The following is a 15,222-nucleotide window of genomic DNA, read 5'->3' on the forward strand; positions in this document are numbered from 1 at the left end:
GCCTTGCTGCCAAAGCTTTTCCTGAAACTCAAAGACACAATATTGAACTTGGCATTGAAAGCAATCTGTGCTCTACACTGCAGGAAGGTTGTGTTGCAGTGGGGAGCCAATATCAACAGCAAATAAGGTAACTTCACCCCCTCCTTTTTATTATGTTTTTATAAATCTTGATACGTTTTATGTTGTTATACAATGTGGTTAAAGTTTAGAAACATTCTATTACACTGTATTTACTTGGCTTAGTATACTGAGAACAGAGAAGAGTAAAAAAAAAAAATTCTATCAATAAGGTTATAATTTAGAATAGCAATATTACCAGTGTAAAATTATTTGTTGTTTTCATTCAGACATTGAGAAAAGAGTGTGACTCACATCAAAGTATTTGTATACAGATTTGGATCAGTGGTGGGTTTCAAATTTTTTTACTACCGGTCCTGTGGGTGTGGCTTGGTGGACGTGGCTTGGTGAGTGTGGCAGGGGAAGGTTACTGTAAAATCTCCATTCCCACCCCACTCCAGGGGAAGGCTACTGTAAAATCTCCATTCCAGGGGAAGGCTACTGCAAAATCCCCATTTCCTCCTGATCAGCTGGAACTTGGGAGGCAGAGAATAGATGGGGGAGGGGCCAGGCAGAATTTTTACTACCAGTTCTCCGAACTACTCAAAATTTCCGCTACTGGTTCTCCAGAACTGGTCAGAACCTGCTGCAACCCATCTCTGATTTGGATCTTAAACAGATTACTTACTTACTTACTTACTTACTTACTTACTTACTTACTTACTTACTTACTTATTTATTGGTTTGATTTATATGCCGCCCTTCTCCGGAGACTCAGGGTAGCTTACAATGCGTTAAGCAATAGTCTTCATACTTTTATATATACCTGCTTAGTAGGGCTTTTGGCCCCCCCTAAGCGGTGTTCTTTTTTATACAAAGTCAGCTTATTGCCCCCACAATCCGGATCCTCATTTTACCTACCTCGAAAGGATGGAAGGCTGAGTCAACCTTGAGCCTGGTGAGATTTGAACTTGCAGTAATTGCAGGCAGCTGGTGCTACTTAACAGCACTTTAGTTTGCTGCGCCACCAAGGCTCTATACTTAATACTGAAATCTCCATGAAGTGGGATCTCTCTCTCTCTCTCTCTCTCTCCTCCCTCCCTCCCTCTTTTTCTCTCTCTTGTTCATGAAGGAAATCTATAGATAAATGAGCAAATTTAATAAGAATTAAAATACCCCCCCCCCAAAAAAAAAGCAGGAGAAAAAAAGTAAATAAGAAAAGGACTATTGAATTTCTAACTTCCCAACTTTGTGTATTTGCTAATCCACAATATTTATAGATATACAGGCCCACTTTGAAACCAAACACTGATTATATTTGTCATGTTGCATGATGTGTTGTGTGTATGAAACCTTTCTTGCTTTCATGTAGCTAATATTTGCATTCTATTATGTACATATACTGTTAGTTTTGCCATTGCTGTGTACTTTCCAATTTTAAACTCCCAAATACTTTTAATTTTTAGACACTTGGTGATCAAATGCTATCTCTGTAGGTAGTTTGTGTTATCAGTCAATAACCAGCATATGGATGAAGGAAATACGGTGTGTGAGAGAAAAGCCATCATTTTTGGGATACCTCCCGTAGAAATGCAAGCCACACCCTTTAATTATCCCCGTTCAACACTTACAAATAAATGCAGGAAAGGTTTATTTTGCCCAGCAGTTGGACAGTAAAAATGCTGTGTAAGGGGGAAAATATTTCACAGTTTCCATGTTGCAATGGAGGTTAAAGGGGGAATTAGAGTAAGGTTGATGGTCCTATCCAGCATCAGCCTGTTGGTGAATGAACCCGGCACAAGGGCTGGTGTAACAGAGTGTTGCAAGGTGACATTTGGTGACATTTAAAGGCTGTTTAGAGGTAAAGAACAAAAGTGCTCAAGTTAATCATTCACTTAAGTTCGTAGAAAGAGATATTTGGGAGGCAGTCTGTCCTCTGTCTGTTAGGCATCTCTGCCCATCAACTGCTGACTACATTTCTCTGGTGTTGTAAAATTGGGCCAACCCAACACTACGGAAGCAAGGAGCAAAACTATGCAATAAATGGAATTCCTGGATCCAAAAGCAGACATTTTTATAAATCAGGGCGAAGAGGCTGTTACCGTTGGAATGAAAAAGGTCAGAGGTGTCAAACTCAAGGCCCACGGGCTGGATCCGGCCTGCGGGGTACTTAGATCTGGCCAGTGGTAGGATTCAAATAATTTAACAACCAGTTCTCTACCCTAACGACCAGCTGGGTAGGCATGGCTCAGTAGTCATGTGACCTTGTAGGCGTGGCCAACTCAACGTCACTCCCGTCGATGGGCGCTTCACCTTAGCTGTTACAATGTAATAAGGGTTAACCAGAGAGGCAGTTTCTGTAAGTGCGGCAATAAAGATTAGGCTAGAAACACCACCAGAATGTTTCCTTCCTGCCTTCCTTACAGGATTAGCCCTGTCAAGTGGAAAAAAAACAAAATAAGATTTCTTCCAACAACTGGTTCTCCAAACTGCTTAGAAAGTTAACAACCAGTTCTCCCGAATAGGTGCGAACTGGCTGAATCTCACCACTGGATCTGGCCCCCAGGGCCAGCCTGGAAACAGCGAAGGGCCGGCTTGTGGTGCCTCTGCCAGCTAAAATGGAGCTCGGGGGGGCGTGTGTGGCGCCCCCCACAGTCTGTTTTCGGCCATGATGGCCTCCTGCAGCCCTCTGCCACTAAAAATTTGAGCATGCAAGAAGGGACAAGAAAGGAGAAAGGGAAAGAGAAAAAACAAAGAAAAAGAAGGGAAGATGGGAAGGGAGCAAGGAAGGGAAAAAAAGGAAAGAGGGGAAAGAGGAAGAAAGGAGAATGAAGAGGGAAGAAAAAGAAAAGACAGGCAGGCAGGCAGGCAGGCAGGAAGGAAGGAGATTATAATGAGAGTGAGGGAGGATCTCAGGGAAGTTCTGCTTTAGCACTTGGCCACCACAGGTGCTCCTGACAAGGTCAAACGCAAGACTTATGCAGCTCTCAATGAAATCGAGTTTGACACCCCTGAAACTGACTTGCAACCAAAATTGAGCCCAAAATTTATGTTGCTAAGTGAGACCTTTTTAAAGTGAATTTTGTCCCATTTCACGGCCTTTCTTGCCACTGTTGTTAAGTAAATCACTGCAGTTGTTAAGTTAGTCACATGGTCGTTGAGTGAGTCTGGCTTCCCCCATTGACTTTGCCTGTCAGAAGGTCGCAAAAATCTGACCCCGGGACACTGTAATTGTCATAAATATGAATCAGTTGCAAAGCTTCCGGATTTTAATCATGTGACCATGGGGAAGTGGCAATGGTTGTAAGTATGAAAAATGGCGATAAGTCACTTTTTTCCAGTGCCGTTGTAACTTGGAACGGTCACTAAATGAACGGTTGTAAGTCGGGGACGCCCTGTATCACAGTCCTTCTTTCTGATGACCAGGTGCCCTGCCCTTGACATCACGTGCACGAGTTCACAAAATAGGTATTGATCAAATATATCATAGATCATCTAATGGGCTTCAATTTATTTTAATCCCATCTTTATTATTTTATAACTGACTCAAGGTGGCGAACATACACCTTTCTCCTCCTATTTTCCCCGCAACGACGACTCTTTCAGGTGAATTTGGCTGAGAGAGAGTGACTGGCCCAAGGCCACCCAGCTGGCTTTCATGGCTAAGACCAGGGGTGGGCTGTTGGGGGTTCGCAGGGGTTCGGGAGAACCTCTAGCTTAAATTCTGTGCAGTTCGGAGAACCCCCAAATCCCACTCCTGGCTGGCCCCGCCCATCCCACCCCGTCCCTCCCAGGAGTCCCCATGCAGCCCGTTTTGGATGCAGGTAAGTGCAGGGCGTGTGCAGAGGCTCAGGGAGGGTGAAAAACAGGCTTACCAGAAATTTGGGAAGTGGAAACAGGCCCGTTTCCGGCCTCCAGAGGGTCTCCGGAGCCTGGGGAGGTCGTTTTTGCCCTCCTGGGGGCTCGAGGAAAGCCTTCGGAGCCTGGGGAGGGCAAAAATGCCCCCTCCCCCCCTGCCATGGTGCAGGAGGCCAACTAAGCCACGCCCACCATGCCCACCCCCATCCAGCAACCGGGCACTGAACTCCTTGCTAAAATTTTTGAAGCCCACCCAAGGGTATCTTGTGAACACAACCAGTGTTCAGGTGTTTTCAGATACCTAGGCATTTTACCCAGGGCCTCTAGAGATGAGAAGTGGCATTATTTTTCTTAATTCACAGAAATAAGGAATTATTTAAGGTTAACTTATTATTATTTTTCATCGTTTACAGAAACACCACTGGGGGTGGGGGTTCCCGTCAGGGCAAGCCATTATTTTCCGGTGAGTAAGCAGGAAGGGTTGGTGCGGCATAGAAATTCTTCCTCACCCACCTTTCTCGGGTGCTATTGGGCCCTACTAAAGTGACTGACACACCTTGGTTGATTCAGTTGCTCACATGATGGATCTGGTAATCGGGTCTAAAGAATCAGAAAAACATCCAGACCAAAAGAAACAATATTCCAGCAGAATTGGGGGGAGGAAGAGAAGTGTAATTTCTCAAATTTCAAAGACACCTTACATAGTTTGGCCTGAATAGATCTGGGTCAGGGGTCGAATTCACTTCGCTACTGTGAGCACGCGCCATCTCCACACATGCGCAGGGTCTTCCACACATGCGCAGAGCGTCAAAAACGGGACATGATGACGTCTGGGCAGGTGGGCGGAGCCTCCCGCAGCCACCGCTACCGGTTTGCTCGAATCGGATAGAACTGGCTGGATACCACCACTGATCTGGGGGAACAAAATAAACTGCAAAGACATACAGGTAGTTCTCAACTTATAACCATCCGTTTAGTGATCATTTGAAGTTACAACGGCACTGAAAAACGTGATTTACCGTATACTGTTTTTTCACACTTACAACTGTTGCGCCTCCCCATGATCACGTGATCCAATTTCAGATGGTGGGAATTCACTCATATTTATGAAGATTGCAATATTCCTGGGGTCATGGGATCACCTTTTGTGACAAGCAAAGTCAATGGGGAAGTCAGATTCACTTAACAACCGTGCTCCTAACTTAACAACTGCAGTGCCAAGAAAGCTTGTAAAATGGGGCACAATTCACTTAACAAATGTCTCGCTTAATAACAGAAATTTGGGCCTCAGTTGAGGTTGTAAGTTGAGGACTTGTTTGTTTTGTTTTTGTTTTTATTGGATTTATATACCGCCCTACTCCCGAAGAACTCAGGGCGGTGAACAGCCACAGAATAAAACACATAAATACAAAAATTTAAAATAGAATAAAAACGAATTAAATAATTTGGCTGAGACGAATTTAAAATACCCAATAATTTAAAAACAAATTAAAATTTACATTTAAAAGGGGAAAAGATTTAGGCCAGGCCAGCTTGATGAAATAGGAAAGTCTTGAGCGCGCAACGGAAGGATTAACTGTACTCCTGTCTTATAAATGTACGCCGTTGCTTCTTCACAGAAAACTTGCATACAAGTTGTCTTCAGCTTATTGGGACCAGAATATCTGTGGTAAAGCAGGATGGTTGTTAAATTAATCTCACCAGGTTTTATGACCTGTTTTTTTGCCATGGTTGTTTAAGCAAATCACTGTCCTTGTTAAATGAATCCTGTGGTTGTTAAGCGAATCTGGCTTTCCCCCATTGACTTTACTTGTCAAAATCCAGCTGGGAAAGCCACAAATTACAGGATTCTGGGAGGCTGAAACCATCCTAAATATTGCGTTGGACCTGAATTTTTGATCATGGGACCATGAGGATGCTTCAGCGTTTGTAAGCACAATGATTGCTGTGCCATTGTAACTTTCAATGGTCACTAACCAGACGGTTATAAGCTGAGGACTACCTCTGCAACCCTCTTGTGTCTCTCAATAATGATGGCTATGAAAGAAGGTTCGGATCAGGCTGAATTCTGACAGGGGAAGATTACTCCAAGTGGGAGCTCTTAAAAATGGTAGAAAGGGATATTTGTACGGAGGTAAAGCGGGGATGTGGTGGCTCAGTGGCTAAGTGGCTGAGCTTGTCGATCGAAAGGTCAGCAGTTCAGCGGTTCGAATCCCTAGTGCCGCCTAACGGGGTGAGCTCCTGTTACTTGTTCCAGCTTCTGCCAACCTAGCAGTTCGAAAGCACATCAAAAATGCAAACAGAAAAATAGGGACCACCCTTGGTGGGAAGGTAACAGCGTTCCATGGACCTTTGGCATTTAGTCATGCCGGCCACATGACCACGGAGATGTCTTCGGACAGCGCTGGCTCTTCGGCTTTGAAACGGAGATTAGCACCGCCCCCTAGAGTCAGGAACGACTAGCACATATGTTAGTCCATTACCTTTACCTTAAAACAAATCAGGTTTTACCTCGTCCAACAGTATCTTCAGGGAGGACGGACAAAAAAGTCAAGATGGCAGCCGCAGTCCCACGATGGGCGCCCCACTTCTTTTTGTAGGGGTCATATAAACACAAGGGCTGGGCCAAGGCTCCAGTTGAATGCTGGAGTCTTTTTTGACTCTCCTCCCTGCGAACACTTCTGTGCTGGATACCACAAGTCCCAGATTCTCACAACCAGCCAGGCCTAACATTAATTTTATCTGGTAGCCTAGGACTCTACACCCCCCCCTTCCTTTCTCTCTCTCTTTATTTATAGCAGCTGATTTATTAAGGAAACATTTTAAAAGCCACTGCATGGGCGTCTGCCGCAGATTCCTGCTTTTGTCAAAATGACAAATACCATGCGTTGCCCCACAAGCACGTGCAAGTATGAAGGGGTGGGGCTAGTGACGCAACGACACAAATACTGCTGGCATCATTTGGTCTCCTGTTGTGGATGCTCCAGGCCAACTCAGAGGAATGGGCCTCTTTAAACGGGACCAAAGTAAACCGCTGCAAAAAAATCTCCCTCAACTCGAAGCGGGAAGAGTCTCGTATATCATCTTTATTTGGTGGCTGAAATGAAAAATACTGTTGATTTTGTTGACATTTAAGTCAAATCTGTTTCATTCCAAACACTCTGCTATTAGACCATGATTACTCCAGCAGTGGTAAACTGAGTTTAAGGCAATTGCTATAGAAGAGTGCTTAGTGACTGATAGTAATAATACTTAGACATAGTGGCGACCCAGGCACAATCCCTGGTGGCGCAGTGGACTAAACTGCTGCTGTTAAAGTAGCACTTAGCTGCCAGCTGCCTGCAATTACTGTGAGTTCAATTCTCACCCGGCTCAAAGTTGACTCAGCCTTCCATCCTTCCGAGGTAGGTGAAATGAGGACCTGGATTGTGGGGGCAATAAACTGACTTTGTATAAAACAGAACACCGCTTGGGGGGGCCAAAAAGCCCTACTAAGCAGGTATATATAAGCAGGTATGAAGGCTATTGCTTAATGCATTGTAAGCTGCCCTGAATCTCCAGAGAAGGGCGGCATATATAAATCAAACTAATAAATAAATAAATCCCGTCCTATATCGCTGTGTTTTTTATGCTGCACGCATGCACGAATGGCACGAGCGAGCGAATTGCCGTGTTGTTTGATGTTGCACGCATGTGTAGACGGTGCGCGCGAGCGACTTGCCGTGTTTTGTGAAGCCGTACACATGCGCGGATGGGGCGTGCGAGAGATCACATTTCCGGTGCTGGGCAAACCGTTTGCTACAGTATGCGAAGCCCATCTCTGCTTAAATACCACTTCATGTAGTGCTTTACAGCCCTCTCTAAGTGGTTTACAGAGTCAGCGTCTTGCCCCCAACAATCTGGGTCCTCACTTTACCCACCTCGGAAGGATGGAAGCCTGAGTCAACCTTGAGCAGGTGAGACAGCTTTCAGGGGTCTCCAAACTTGGCCACTTTAAGACTTCTGGACTTCAACTCCCAGAAGTGGAGTTGGCTGGCTGAGGAATTCTGGGAGTTGAAGTCCAGAAGTCTTAAAGTGGCCAAGTTTGGAGACCCCTGAATTATACCAAAGCATCGATTGGCCCCGGACCTTCGTACCTTCCGCCGCGAGCTTAAGACATGGTTATTTAAGCGCCCTAGCCTGGACTGATGGGGTCCACTGTTTTAAATTGGTTTTAAATTGGTTTCAGTCTGTTTTAGTATGTTTTAATGTGTATTTATTGGGATTGTTTCGCTGATGTGAGCCACCCTGAGTCCTTTGGAGAGAGGGTGACATATAAATCCAATAAATAATAATAATAATTACCACCAACAGCAAATGCCGCCTCTGCAATGAGAAAGATGAGACAGTCGACCACCTGATCAGTGGATGGAGCAAAATTTCACAAACTAACTACCTACAACGCCATGATCGTGTTGCTAAGATCATTCACTGGAAATTGTGCCAGAAGTTTGGATTTGAGTACAGCAAAAACCACTGGGAACATCAGGTTGAGAAAGTTTTAGAGAATGAGAAACTCAAGATCTTGTGGGACTTTAGGATTCAGACTGACAGGCACTTGGTCCACAACACACCTGACATAACAATAGTTGAAAAGAAAAAAGTATGGTTCATTGACATTGCAATACCTGGTGATGCACGGATTGAAGATAAGCAGCAAGAAAAAATCACAAAGTACCGGGACTTGCAAATTGAAGTTGAGTGACTGTGGAAAAAGAAATCGTGTGTTGTCCCAATTGTAATTGGAGCCCTTGGAGCAATACCCAAAGGGCTACCCCGCTATTTAGAAATTCTAAATTTGCCGGACTTGAACATTTTGACTCTACAAAAAACCACCTTACTCGGAACAGCTTACATCCTCCGACGATACCTTAACAGTTCCTAGGTCCTTGGTTAGGACTCAAGCTGCTGAGCTATTAACCAGCCTCAAAGGCTGTGAATCTCACTAAAGATTTAATAATAATATTAATAATAATAATAATAATAATAATAATAATAATAATAATAGAAGGAGGGCTACAAAGCTTGAAATTATATATATATATAATATAAAGTTTATTGTCGTATGTATATACACAGTATACCGATACAACAAAATTCACATAACACCCAGGAGACCAAGTCCAACACACATGACAATCCCCAGACACCCCATCCAGCCACCAAAATTAAATCAAGTGATTAAAAAAGAAGAAGAGCACATATGGTACCAGTTGGAACAATTAATTCCTGTATCATGCCACGTATTCCTAGATAATTTACTCCTCCTCCCCCCGCTAGAAAAAAATTAAATCTCAGCAACATATCCGGTTAGCCAGTCATTCTCTCTCCTCTCAATGCAACTCACCCTAATAGTGTTGTTATTGTGGGGAAAATAGGAGGAGGAAGGCGCATTAGGTACATTCACTGCTTTGAGTTATTAATAAATATAATAAAAGATGGGATTTTTTAAAAAAATCTAAAAAAAAAAAAACAAATAAAGACATAATATGATAAATGATTACATAAGGAAAATAGACTGTTCTGATGCTTGACATTTTTCCCCTTGTTAATTAGAATAACCATCAAATCCACGGATTGCTCAGCTAGGTTATTCTGACTTTTGTTCTTTTTGCTTTGGATGATTACAGAAAATAATAAATGAAATTGTTCTACAAATGAAACAAACTGTATTCAAAGGTCAAGAAGCACCTCTTGCACATTTCATCTATAATTGCAGCCTCGATCTATCTTCCTTCCTCCCTTCCTCCCTCCCTCCTCCAATCCCCCTTCCTTCCTTCCTTCCTTCCTCCTCCAATCCATCTTCCTTCTTCCCTCCCTCCCTCCCTCCCTCCCTCCCTCCTTCCTTCCTCCCTCCCCTCCCTCGCCTTCCTTCCTTCCTCCTTCCTCCCTTCCTCCCTCCCTCCTCCAATCCATCTTCCTTCCTTCCTCCCTCCTCCCATCCATCTTCCTTCTTCCCTCCCTCCCTCCTTCTTTCCTTCCTCCCTTCCCTTCCCTTCCCTCCCTCCTTCCTTCCTTCCTTCCTTCCTTCTTTCCTCCCTTCCTCCCTCCCTCCTCCAATCCACCTTCCTTCCTTCCTTCCTTCCTCCTCCAATCCATCTTCCTTCTTCCCTCCCTCCCTCCTTCCCTCCTTCCTTCCTTCCTCCCTCCCCTCCTTCGCCTTCCTTCCTTCCTTCCTTCCTTCCTTCCTTCCTTCCTTCCTTCCTTCTTTCCTCCTCCAATCCATCTTCCTTCCTTCCTTCCTCCTCCAATCCATCTTCCTTCCTTCTTCCCTTCCTTTCTTCCTCCTCCCATCCATCTTCCTTCTTCTCTCCCTTCCTCCTTCTTTCCTTCCTTCCTCCTCCAATCCAGTTTCCTTCCTTCCTTCTTTCCTCCTCCAATCCATCTTCCTTCCTTCTTCCCTTCCTTCCTTCCTCCTCCCATCCATCTTCCTTCTTCTCTCCCTCCCTCCTTCTTTCCTTCCTCCCTTCCCTCCCTCTCCTTTCTTTCTTCCTCCCTTCCTCCCTCCCTTCTCCAATCCACCTTCCTTCCTTCCTTCCTTCCTTCCTTCCTTCCTTCCTTCCTTCCTTCCTTCCTTCCTTCCTTCCTTCCTCCTCCCATCCATCTTCCTTCCTTCTTTTCTCCCTCCTTCCTTCTTTCCTTCCTTCCTCCTCCAATCCAGTTTCCTTCCTTCCTTCGTTCCTCCTCCAATCCAGATTCCTTCCTTCCTCCCTCCCTCCCTCTCTCCCTTCCTTTCCCTCCCCTGGCCCTTGTACTCTTCCCTCTCAGGAGGCTTCCCCTGGCTTTCCTTTCCAAGGGCAGTTAGGGGTTAAAGCCCCTTCAAAGGATGATCTGGAAAGAATGTCAGTCTGGGATCTCCAAGATGGGGAGCTAATCCCAGGCGCTTTCCATAAGGGAAAAAGGCCTCTTGCTGTCTGGAGACGGGCCTGGGGGTTTCTCCCAAAGCCCTCCTAGCTCTCACCTGGCTGCAGAGACATACCTGGGGGTGGGGGTGAGGGGGAGGGAACGTTGCTAGCATAAGCCTTAGGGCTGTTTTTGACAGAGATTCTTTCGGTAAATGTTCACGGCCAACAGGGACGGTGAATGTTGCTGTGAAAAGCAGATAAAAAGTGATAAGGAATTCAAACTGAGAGTGAGGAAAATCAGATGAAAGGGAAGGGAAGGGAAGGGAAGGGAAGGGAAGGGAAGGGAAGGGAAGGGAAGGGAAGAGAAGGGAAGAAAAGAGAAAGGAAAGGAAAGGAAAGGAAAGGAAAGGAAAGGAAAGGAAAGGAAAGGAAAGGAAAGGAAAGGAAGAAAAGAGGAAGGAAAGGAAGAAAAGAGGAAGGAAAGAGGAAGGAAAGAGGAAGGAAAGGGAAGGGAAGGGAAGGGAAGGGAAGGAAAGAAAAGAGAAAGGAAAGGGAAGGAAAGGAAGAAAAGAGGAAGGAAAGGAAGAAAAGAGGAAGGAAAGGAAAGGAAAGGAAAGGAAAGGAAAGGAAAGGGGAGAAAAAAGAAAGGAAAGGAAAGGATAGGATAGGAAAAAAGAGGAAGGAAAGGAAAGGAAAGGAAGAAAAGAGAAAGGAAAGGAAAGGAAAGGAAAGGAAAGGAAAGGAAAGGAAAGGAAAGGAAAGGAAAGGAAAGGAAAGGAAAGGAAAGGAAAGGAAAGGAAAGGAAAGGAAAGGAAGAAAAGTGGAAGGAAAGGAAAGGAAAGGAAAGGAAATGAGGTTGTTTTCTTGCAGACCTTATATTACCCAAAGTAGGTAACATCATCAGTGCTAGTGACTAGTTTGGGTAATGAAACATCTGCAAGAAAACAACCAAAACCCAGAAAGCACCAAAGACCTCCGTTTCAACCCTGAGCTACAAAACAAAACAAAACAAAACAAAACAAAACAAAACAAAAAACAAAAAAAACCCCAACCCTTTGGTAAAATGCTAAAAAAAATTGCAGAGTGGCTGAGACACCCCCCCCACCCCCACCCCCCCACCGAAAGTCAAACAAGTCAAAATGATGGCCAGCATGGGGACAGCAAAGAAAAGCTACTTTTCTAGCATTTGTGTGTCCGGTAATAATGATAAGGTGGAGTTAAAATTAACAGTGAAAATGTGGTAACAACTCCACTTGCACAGGAGAGTAACTCCAGTTCATTTACTTTTCAGAAATTAAGGGAATTTTGAAGGCAAGCACTGCCACCCAGCGGCATTTTTCCTTTATGGCATCACTAATCACTTGGCACAGAAAAGTATGGTTAGAGGTTATAGAATAGAATAGAATAGAATAGAATAGAATAGAATAGAATAGAATAGAATAGAATAGAATAGAATAGAATAACAGAGTTGGAAGGGACCTTGGAGGCCTTCTAGTCCAACCCCCTGCCCAGGCAGGAAACCCTACACCACTTCAGACAAATGGTTATTATCCAACATTTTCTTAAAAACTTCCAGTGTTGGAGAATTCACAACTTCTGGAGGCAAGTTGTTCCACTGATTAATTGTTCTAACTGTCAGGAAATTTCTCCTTAGTTCTAAGTTGCTTCTCTCCTTGATTAGTTTTTTCTCCCAAGCGGGATGAGCTTTGCTCATGAAAAAGTCTTCCAAAAAAGAAATATATTCACTTATTGTTACTTATTTATTTGTTAAATGCCACCTATCGCACCTTAGTCTGCCTGTCTCTAGGCCAGTGTTTCTCAACCTTGGCGGCTGGACGATGGGTGGACTTCAACTCCCAGCAGAGCTGGCTGGGGAATTCTGGGAGTTGAAGTCCACACATCGTCCAGCAGCCAAGGATGAGAAACACTGCTCTAGGCAATCTATAATACAATAATTTATAATTATGGTAATTATAAAATACAATAACGTATGTATGAGACACTCATTTATATCTTACTTTTCATTTAAGAGTTCAAAGTGCCCTATGTCCCGCTCCCTTTTTTTCTACTGTTCTTAATAACAACCCTGCGAGGTAGACTGGGTTGAGCAGGAATGACTGAGCCAAAAGTACCCCCACTATACAGGTAATCCTCAACTTGCAACAGTTCCTTTAGTGACCGTTCAAAGTTACGATGGCGCTAGAAAAAAGTGACTTATGATCGTTTTTTCACACTTACGACCTTTGCAGCACCCCCCCACCCCAATCGTCACACAATCAAAATTCAGACGTTTGGCAACTGGTTCATACTTATGACGGTTGCAGCATCCCAAGGTCATGTGATCCCCTTTTTGCGACCTTCTGACGAGCAAAGTCAATGGGGAATCCAGATTCACTTAACAACCGGGTTACTAACTTAACAAATGCAATGATTCACTTAACAACTGTGGCAGGAAAAGCCGTAAAATGGGGCACTTAAAAAAATGTTTCACTTAACAACATAAATTTGGGGCTCAGCTGTGGTCATAACTCGAGGACTACCTGGAGTAAATTTCTTATGAAACGGGTGAATTAGAATCTGGGTCTCTTTAGTGCTGGACCCACATTTTATGTGGTTAGGTGGTTAGGGACACGGTGGCTCAGTGTCTAAGACTCTGAGCAATGTCGATCGAAAGGTTGGCAGTTCATCGGTTCAAATCCCTAGTGCTGCGTAATGGGGTGAGCTCCCGTTACTTGTCCCAGCTTCTGCCAACCTAGCAGCTCGAAAGCATGTAAAAAATGCAAGTAGAAAAATAGGGACCACCTTTGGTGGGAAGATAACAGCGTTCCATGCGCCTTTGGTGTTTAGTCATGCCGGCCACATGACCACAGAGACATCTTCGGACAGCGCTGGCTCTTCGGCTTTGAAACGGAGATGAGCACCGCCCCCTAGAGTTGGGAACCACTAGCACATATGTGCGAGGGGAACCTTTACCTTTTACCTTAGGTGTATATGAGGAAAGGCCCTTGGCCTGGTCTCAAAAACAGAATCAGAAACAAAAAAGATCATGAAAAAGGAACAATGCAGCCAGCCCCTATTTTTATAGTTTCTCTGCCTTCCGCCTTCTCTCGTCTCTTTCCTTTATGGCTGTTTTCGATCAGAAGCCTGGGGGCGAGATTAGCTCAGGTGCTCTGAAAGCTTTTTTGGCTGCCGAGCAGAGGGGAAACGTCACCAGTCCATAAAGGAGGAACATTCTTTCTTGCACGCTCATCTGCACACGTGGGGAACAGTGGCAGGGTGTAAAGTCCCCCCGGTGTCTGCAAGTCACCTTTTACTCTGGGTTGGTTCGCTTGAACCCACAATCATGTTGGCTCTTGGCATCATCCCAAATTGCAATCCAGAGAGTTGATAAAGTAGCTAACTGGTTGCTACTTACCAATTCCTTGCTCATTTAACACAGTTCCTCAAGGATGGCAGGGGTTGAAGAAGAGCCAGTTTTGGTGTAGTAGTTAAGGTGCTGTGAATTCTAGTCTCAGTTTTGATGTGAAAGCCAGCTGGGTGACTTTGGAACAATCTTCAAGAGACTGTGAGTTCTAATCCTGCCTTAGGCATGAAAGCTAGCTGGGTGACTTTGGGCCAATCACAAGGAGACTGTGAGATCTAGTCCCGCCTTAGGCATGAAAGCTAGCTGGGTGACTTTGGGCCAATCACCAGGAGACTGTGAGTTCTAGTCCCGCCTTAGGCATGAAAGCCAACTGGGTGACTTTGGGCCAATTACCAGGAGACTGTGAGATCTAGTCCCGCCTTAGGCATGAAAGCCAACTGGGTGACTTTGGGTCAATCACCGGGAGGCTGTGAGTTCTAGTCCCGCCTTAGGCATGAAAGCCAGTTAGATGATTTGGGCCAATCATCAGGAGGCTGTGAGTTCTAGTCTCGCCTTAGGCATGAAAGCCAGCTGGGTGACTTTGGGCCAATCACAGGGAGACTGTGAGATCTAGTCCCGCCTTAGGCATGAAAGCCAACTGGGTGACTTTGGGCCAATCACTGGGAGACTGTGAGATCTAGTCCCGCCTTAGGCATGAAAGCCAACTGGGTGACTTTGGGCCAATCACCGGGAGACTGTGAGTTCTAGTCCCGCCTTAGGCATGAAAGCCAGCTGGGTGACTATGGGCCAATCACCGGGAGGCTGTGAGTTCTAGTCCCGCCTTAGGCATGAAAGCCAGTTAGATGATTTGGGCCAATCATCAGGAGGCTGTGAGTTCTAGTCTCGCCTTAGGCATGAAAGCCATCTGGGTGACTTTGGGCCAATCACCAGGAGACTGTGGGTCAATCCTAAAAGAAATCAGCCTTGACTCTTCTTTGGAAGGACAGATACTTTGGCCACATAGGAAAAAGAGAGGACTCACTGGAAAAGACCCTGATGTTGGGAAAGACTGAAGCCAAA

The sequence above is a fragment of the Pituophis catenifer genome, unplaced genomic scaffold, assembly GCF_029215685.1.
Source record: "Pituophis catenifer annectens isolate HBS135680 unplaced genomic scaffold, rPitCat1.0.hap2 SCAF_9, whole genome shotgun sequence".
NCBI lineage: Eukaryota > Metazoa > Chordata > Lepidosauria > Squamata > Colubridae > Pituophis > Pituophis catenifer.